The sequence below is a fragment of the Adiantum capillus-veneris genome, chromosome 1, assembly GCF_014529385.1.
Source record: "Adiantum capillus-veneris isolate H3 chromosome 1, ASM1452938v2, whole genome shotgun sequence".
In the NCBI taxonomy this organism is placed as follows: Eukaryota; Viridiplantae; Streptophyta; class Polypodiopsida; order Polypodiales; family Pteridaceae; genus Adiantum; species Adiantum capillus-veneris.
The window spans coordinates 69,040,883-69,049,588 of NC_140931.1; positions in this window are offsets into that span (position 1 = coordinate 69,040,883).

Consider the following 8,706-nt stretch of genomic DNA (forward strand, 5'->3'; position numbering starts at 1 on the left):
TGAAGCAGATTTTAGGCATTTGGGCATGCAAAAATGAAAGACTAAGGGCCAAAGTTCATACCATCCGTAGGCTATTTAATCAATTTGAGGACGTGCAATTATATCATATTCCTAGGAAACAAAATGAAGATGCGGATTTACTTGCACAACAAGCCATTGCATGTGTAAAGAAAGAAGTGCAAGTCATCGTGGTGGTGGCTGCTGTGAAGCAACCAAGGTACCAGGGATTGGAGTCATCGGCTCCCATCATTGGCTACATTTTGGAGGGTGAGTTTCCACCAGACTTCACAAAAGCTCAGAAGAGGAGACTCATGAAGAAGGCAAGCATGTATCTCTTCCTAGAAGGCTCCCTCTATCAAAGAGGGAAGGATAAAGTGTGCAGAAGAGTACCAACTATCGCGGAAATTCCAGCCATTCTAAATGGTTTGCATGAAGAGGCATGTGGTGGTCATTTTTACCAAGAATCAATTGTGAAGAAGATTTTGCTTGCAGGGTATGTCTGGCCAAGTCTGCATGTGGATGTCCAACATTGGTGTAAAAGTTATCACAATTGTCAGGTAAATGGGAATAGAAGATTGATTTATGGTCCAAGGCAAATCGTGCTTGAAAATGGACCCTTTGAAAAGTGGGGCATTGATGCTATGGGTCCTCTGCCGAGGACAAAAAATGGTAAACTCTACATTCTAGTGGCTTAGACTATATGACTAGGTGGGTGGAAGCACAAAGTGTGGCAAAGGTAAATGAGAGGACAGTGAGCAAATTTGTCTACACTCACATTTGTTGTAGATTTGGTACACCTTTGGAGATTGTTTCTGATAATGGTCCAGGGTTTAGAAAGGGATTGCTCATAGAAGTCTGTGAAGAACTTCGCATTCTACATCGTCACAGTACACCCTACTATCCCCAATCAAATGGTTTGGTAGAAAAAGCTAATGGTGTCATTGCAGGCATCATTAGAAAGATGGTGAAAAACAAGACAAAGTTGTGGGATGACTTCTTGGATGGTGACTTGTGGGCGTATCGAACCACATATAGGGAAGCAACGAAGTTCACACCATTTCACTTGGTCTATGGTCAAGAGGCTTTATAGCCAATTGAGCTAAACATTCCAACAATCCGACTTCATGGAAAATCAGCACAAGATGATCAAGAAGCATGGATGGATCGACTTCTTACCTTAGCTGAGCTTGAGTGGAAAAGAGAAGCAGCATGCGAGTGCTATAAGAGGAAATCCACATAGACAAAGGAGAAGCGTGACAAGAAACTGAAGGACAAAGGCATCAATGAAGGAGATCTTGTGCTAAGGTATGACAATCGACTTGATAATCGTTTTGATGCCAAATTTGTAACAAGATGGCAGGGGCCATACATAGTCAAGAAGGCTTTCAATTCAAGTTACTATCAACTTATGGACTTGAATGGGAAAGAGCACTCCAGAAAGGTAAACGGCTATCGCTTGAAGCCTTACTTGAGTCGCCTTCTACCAAAGGATCTACCAGAGAAAAAGGAAACTATCTCATGTAAGTATTGTTCCATGAAGCATGAGTGTAACACAAACCAAAATTCCAAGGGGCCAAACAATGAAGACCTTGTCAAGGACTCTGAAGCACTCTCTTTGGAAAAGATTCTTTATGATGGTACATGAATATACCATCATCCTGGGGGAGGGCTAATGATAGCCGTTTTTTGGCTCTCTGTAATTTCCATAGTGAGTTATCTCACCCTATCAAATCACTCAAACACTGTGGTTACCCTCACCCTTTCACTGTATATAGGTGCGTGTGAGTTAGGGGACTTTTCCCATATCTCCTTACTCAAATAAAAAACCCTCAATTAGCTAGTCATTGGGCTAGTTGAGCCAAAATATATATATAAAAAAAAAATATAAGTATATTATGACCCATGCGTATGTAAATATTTCTTTGTATATAGGGCCTAAATAAAAGATTTTTTCATAATTGTTTTGGTATTTATTTAAATATTTCTACCTAGGTGTGTGTTATTTATGCTCTGTACATTGCCTCATCATTACCACAATTTTTCTTACCATTTTTCATACTCTTTATTCCATATAGAAATATTTTCATGTAAGCTTCTCTTATATTTGGTGTAACTCCACCCCAACAAAAATCCAAAAAAACTAGTTTTATTTATGTGTATATTTTTTCACTATTGTGATTTTTCCCTTCCTACATCTATTTTGTTTTTTTTCTAAAAAATTAGAACACCAAAAATATTTATCTTTTTATGGTAGCCTCATAATGAGAGAGATTTATTTTGACCCCTTTATATTTTTTTCACTTATATTATTTATATTTGACATGTACATATTTTTTAGACCCCTCAATATTTGATTTTCTTAGTTGTACTATTCACTTATATCATGATCTCAACAATATCTTCAATTATAGACCTACCAAATAAGGTCAAGGGTAGGTGGCATGCATACATGCACTATGGAGGGCTCACTCTTGGAGGTATTCAAAAGAATCATCCAAAGAAGGACCCCACAAGGACTTTGTGCAGTGGAAAAAAACAGTCGGTTTTGCTGAATTTTTAAAGTTCACTTGCTCTCCAAATTTGAAAAGGTAGTACAAACAAAAGTTGTAGCTCGTGGGCTGACCTTTTGCCTCAAATTTTTTCATATTTTTTTGAGCTACGAGCTGTGAGCTATGATTTTATTAGTGGACCCCAGTTTTCCCATGCTATGCAGCCACACTCTCTCTTCCACTTTATCATTTTCCTTTTTCACACACACTTCTCCACTCATCATCCCCACCTCTCTCACCACTCCTCTCTGTACCCTACTCACCTTCTCCTCAACCTTGAAGAATAAGAGAAACCATGGTGAACTCATACCTCCCACACACAATTCCATTCGAAAATTGACTACCTAGTCTCATTTTTCCTCCTCCAAATTACCCATATCTATCAAAAAAACCACAAAATTCAGCCTCTTCTCTTAAAATACAGCATCATGGTGGTTGATTAATCAGCTTCAATTACCTTGTCTCTCAAGGAAGGTCAAGAGTGGAGAAAAAATGTACCGTCAAAGCTAGTGGACCGTCAACAAGCGTCAAAATTGTCCCTAATGAAGACACTTGGAGCATCAACCTTGTAAGAAATCCACCTTTTCTTACCTCTGAAGAGTTTTTCTTCCTTATTTGTATCCTACATGGATACTCCCATTGTAAATATCCAATTCCTTTTGTAAATTAATAAAAATACTAACTCTACTAACACTAACCCACTATGGAATGTCCTATCACCTCCATTTCTCTCCTCTCTCTTTCCCCACCAACTTCTTGATAATTCCAAGCAAAAGAAATTAGGTAAATTGCTGAAAATCTAACCCAACCATGGTTAGAGGAGTAACCCTAGCCTTCAAAATTGCTATAAAAGGAGGGTGTAGCTAGCACAAAAAAGGGAAGAAAGAGCACTATGCTATAGCTTGAGAAGCCAAGCTCAACCTCTTGAGAAGGAGCTCTTGAGTGGAATCTCATTGGCATTAGGCATATGTATGTGTTGTATTAGGGGTGATTAGCAAGGGAACTCTATGCCATTGTAAGAGAGAGTGATCATTCAACTGTCATCCTCTACAACACCGTTTGTCACATTTATTTCTTGAATCTTCACTGAGGACTTGTTCTTCTCACCATGGTCTTCAGCTTTCTCTTTGCCTTTTTTTGCTTTCCATTCTCTGCAGTCTCTTTTCATGTGACCCTTCTTGCCACAATGGTAGAATTCTATGTCACTCTCGCCTTTAGCACTGCGGGACTTGCTACGAGACTGATTCGTCTTTCCACCTTTGTACTTTTCTTTGGTCCTTCCCCTAACAACTAAGGCTATTCCTTTGCCTTTGTCCATTGTCTTTCTATTGGTTTCTTCAGTAAGCAGACTTCCTTCTACACGTGCTATGTTCAAACCATCTAGAGGTGCAGAATTACTCAAAGCTGTGCGAAAAGTGTCCCAACTTTCCGGCAATGTGATCAACAGGAATTTAGCTCTAACAGGTTCATCAAACTTGACACCTTGACCTGACAACTGACTATAGATTGTGTTGAATTCATTCAGATGATTGGACATAGGTGTCCCTTCTTTCATATCAAGTCAACAAGCTTCTTAAGCCAGTATACCTGTGAAGCTGCACTCTGCTTCTCATAAAGATCACTCAACTTTAACCATGCTTGATAAGACGATATCTTGTCTGCTGCATTGAAGTAAACGCTTTCTGCCAAAGTCAGCATAATGGTATCTTCGTCCATATCTTCTGGTTTTATCCCCTTGAGCTTTATAGGTTTTATCTGCTTCTTTAGTACCAACACGTGCCAAATCTACATCTTCCACAATGGGAAATTGGCTCCATCCAGCTTCTTGATATTGTAAAGAGCAGTGTCCTGTGATCCAGCCATAGCTATGCTTCACAGTAGTTTACTTTCCTGGGAAAGATTCGGCAGAGTTTCCCCTGTAAACTGACCTCTGAACCAACATCAACCTGTCAAATGAACCAAGAAAGCTTCAGATTCTGCAGAAATTTCGGCAGAGTCTCCTTTGTAAAATGGCTCTGGTGTACTAAAAAACAAGCCAAAAAACAGCTCAAAAAACCGCTATCTCTCTAACACTGTAAGCTGTGGGTAAACCTGTACTGCACCTGTACTCTCTCATTGTCCTGCACTATCCTGGCACTATCCTGTCATTGTCCTGTAAGCATAGACTGTGACAATGCCTCAACGGCAGTAAAGCAAAGATGCAATCCCAACTGTCTAACTCACAGTCAATACATCCTAGCTGCCTATCTAAGGGTGCTCGAGGGATCGCTCCAAGACCTATATCACCGAAAGGATCTCAACATTCGAGAATCCCCCAGCTCAATAAAACCTTGATCGACCCTCAACAAAGGCTGCAGTAAATCTGACAATACATAAACTTCCCACAAAGTCATACATCCACAAATTTCCCACTGTATGCTGTAACCGCTACGGCGGTTGTTTGCTGCGTGACTCATAGCCAACAAACCCTCAACACACATACATCATCTCTGACAATATATCCCATGTGGAAGTACAGTCTGTGTGTAGATGCGCCCGTGTCGTATGTGACACGCCTCTAAGAACTGTGAGCTGTCCTTCGATGTGTAGACAACCACAAATCAACACTCTGGGAGTGCCGATATCCTCAACACCTGCAGTCGTAGGCCAAAAACCCCAAATTTGCAGAGTCGAATCTGCACCTGTTGAGACCACGTAGTCAAAAATGGCCTGCGCAGAACTTTGTCGAGGCCGAACGATGGCCGAGATGACCTCAGAATGAAATTCTGAGAACACCTAGCCCTTCGGGCTATCCCACAAGAAATGGAGCCGTGTCTTCACCTGTCGAATCTCACTCCAATCTGAGCAGGTGACTCTGGATACCTGCAAATGCTGCCCCGAGCCTCGATCTGAGCTCTGATACCATTTGAAGGAGTACGAGCGGAAGTGCGACACGAGAGAGAGAGAGTGCGAGAAGAAGAGCACGATGATATGGTGAACTCGGCCTGTCGTAATGTACAGAGCATAGTGAGTTTTTATTAGGTTTTTACAAAAGAATATGTGTACATACCTGGCGGCCCGCCCACTTACCTGGGCGACCACATTGGGCTTTATACCCCAACACTAGAGTGACAAGAAAGGCCATCCATTTGTTTCTTCAGTTTAAAAAACCCTACACAATTGCTGTTTAGGTGCACAATATAAAGCGTACCCATTGCATTTTCATTGGAGATTGGAAAATTCATTTATATATGTCTCTAAATGTTAATGTCCTATGAAAATGCAATGGTTACGTTTTATACTGTGCGCCTAAACAGCAATTGTGTAGGGTTTTTTAAACCAAAGAAACAAATGGATGGCGTTTCTTGTCATTCTAGTATCTTCAGAAAATTGGATGGGAATAACCGTAATTATATCCAAAATCACTCAAGTCAGAAAGGAATTTTTGATAAGTGGATCCTCAACATAAAGATAAAACCCAAGCTTGCAGCCAACAAAGTAGCGTCCTGCTACAAAGCTTTCTAGGGACCGGCTCAGCACATTTCGAGAACTTCAAAAAACTAAATACTGATTCTTGGAATGCCATGAAGAATCCCATCCCAAAACTGAGGTGTATGATGCTCGAAATCATAGGTCATATTGATATTTGAATCCATGGAAACACCGTGCAGTGTATGAAAGAGAAAGAAGAATACCTTGATTCAAAAAACAATCTCGTAGCCATATTATGCACCACAAACGGTAATTAGCAGTTCTAATTACGTTGGCCATCAAAAGCTTTAATCACCTCGTAAATCCACCTGTACACGTACCCTGTTGGGACACGTGGTAGTTGATTCAATTGCAAATGGTGATTTATTTACCGCAATCGGCTCTATGGAAACTGTCACCAATAGATCAAATTAAAAATTGTCAAACTACACAGGGAATTGTCGACTGTTGATTGCTATACATATGGAATTGTCGACTGCTAATGGCCCGGCCCTTTGCCAATGGTAGCTGATGGTAGCCGTCGAAGGCTACGACCACCGTGGACACTTGCACCAAGAGTTATTTTAGGTTTTCCCTAATTTTTTTGGGCGGCCTAATATGGCGAGTCCCAATTTTTCTAAGCAGTGGCGATGGCAGCCACGGCCCCGACTAGGAGCGAGCGGGGGAGAGAGAGAGAGAGAGAGAGAGAGAGAGAGAGAGAGAGAGAGAGAGAGAGAGAGAGAGAGAGAGAGAGAGAGAGAGAGAGAGAGAGAGAGAGAGAGAGAGAGAGAGAGAGAGAGCGTGCTCTATGGCTCGACAAAGTTGGTGCCTCTGAGGGTTTTGCTGGCCTGTCCTACGCACGCAATCCAAGCTCGGATACATGTTCTTTGCGTGAGGTGGACTGCACATCGCTCCCTGCCTCAAGAGGCTTTGAACACGCTCCGGAACTTCGGTGTCCTTCCCCACTTGGCAAGAGGGAAGCTTCATGGCAGGAGGCATGCAAGAGGCTTAGTAAAGAAGCACCACACCTTTTTTCCCCAAAGAAGTGATTGGCTCTTTAGACCAGTGTAAAACCTAGTGTAGCTAGACCTTGAGATCCTCCTCCGAGCCTCCCATTATAAAGGCAGGCTCCTAGCCTCTTACCCTATACAGATCCCCACATTGCCTAGCCTGGCCCCTGGCCGTAGTTTGTGACTCCGTGGCCTTGCCCTTGTCCTGACAAAGTGCACATAACCTCTTGTAGTGACTGGGTTTCTCATTTACGTTTAACCTTTATACCTAGGGATTCTAAAAAATGTCTTTAAGCCCAATTCACATGGATAGCACCTTACAAAATAAGAGAGAAGTACAATTATATAAAGATAGGAGGCTCTATAAGAATATTATCTTTACACATTCTCGTTGTTACAAATATAATTGAGCTAGAAGGGGTATCCAAATCCACATCTGCAAACAATGAGGAAATATATGTAATGCAACCTTGTGTTTTTTTCAAAACATAGCAAGAAAAGAATGTGCACAAGATGTAGGAAAGCATTGTCTGAATTAAAGTGATCTTCTCATGCTCGGTATGAGAAGATACATAATCATTTGACTACACATAGATTTTGAAATGCTCCAAATGGTCGCACTTTTTATGTAAAACGTGTGGATGATGTATATCTTATTGTTTTTGTGTATTTGAATGATTTGCTACTCACTGGTCCGAATGAGACACATATTGCCGAGATATTGCTGAATTTTAGGCTAATTTGAATGCCACATTTGAAACATCAAATTTGGGGCTTTTGTATCATTATTTGACCATTCAGTTGAAGCATTGTGATTAAGGTATTGCATCGTGTCAAACAAAGCATGTGCAAACTTTGCTAAACAGATTTGGACTTGATGATTGCAAGCCAATTGCCACTACCAAGAAAAGATGTTACCATCTACCAAAAAATTATTGCTTGCCTCATTTATGTATGCATTACACGGACAACTATTCAAGTGCAGTCTCACAAGTGAGTAAAATTTATGCATGGTTCGGGTTCTAGACATTGGCAAGTAGCTAAGAGGATCTTTCTCTACTTGAGTGGCACTATACATCTTGGAGTTTTTTATTCTTGTATATTGTAGTGATGTGTGTGAATAAGTTTCAGACCACTGGGGCATCCCCCCCCACCCCCCCCCAAAAAAAAAGTTTTTTCTCCCTCATGCTTTGTATATACGCCCAACACTCTAGGAAAAACTCATCTTGTATTCACATGGTTAGTAATATATCCTATTTATGCGCCTTGAGTTTCTTATTCATTTGCAAGCTATGTGTGCCTTAAGTTTCTTATTCATCTGCAAGCTGTGTGTGCCTTGAGTTTCTTCTCCATCTCCAAGAATTTTTGTGTGTTTGAATTCTTGCAACCTTGATCACTATAACAATTTTGACTAGGAAAGTGATGTCAAGACTAGTGCTTACCAACCAAAGAAGAGAATCAACTAGCTTTCTATACTTTGTAGCATCAGCTATACATGGGAAGTCATATAGGGACAACTTATGGTTGGGATCCATTGAAGTAGATACCGACCTCCACACAATCATACAAAAAGTGTCAAACAATCCTTAGGCATAGTGTGGCCATATGGCTTAGACAAAATCAAGTATGTGTTATCAAAATCCGATTATAACAGCTAAAGCTCACTTGGGAACATATCTAATTTCAATTGGGGAGAT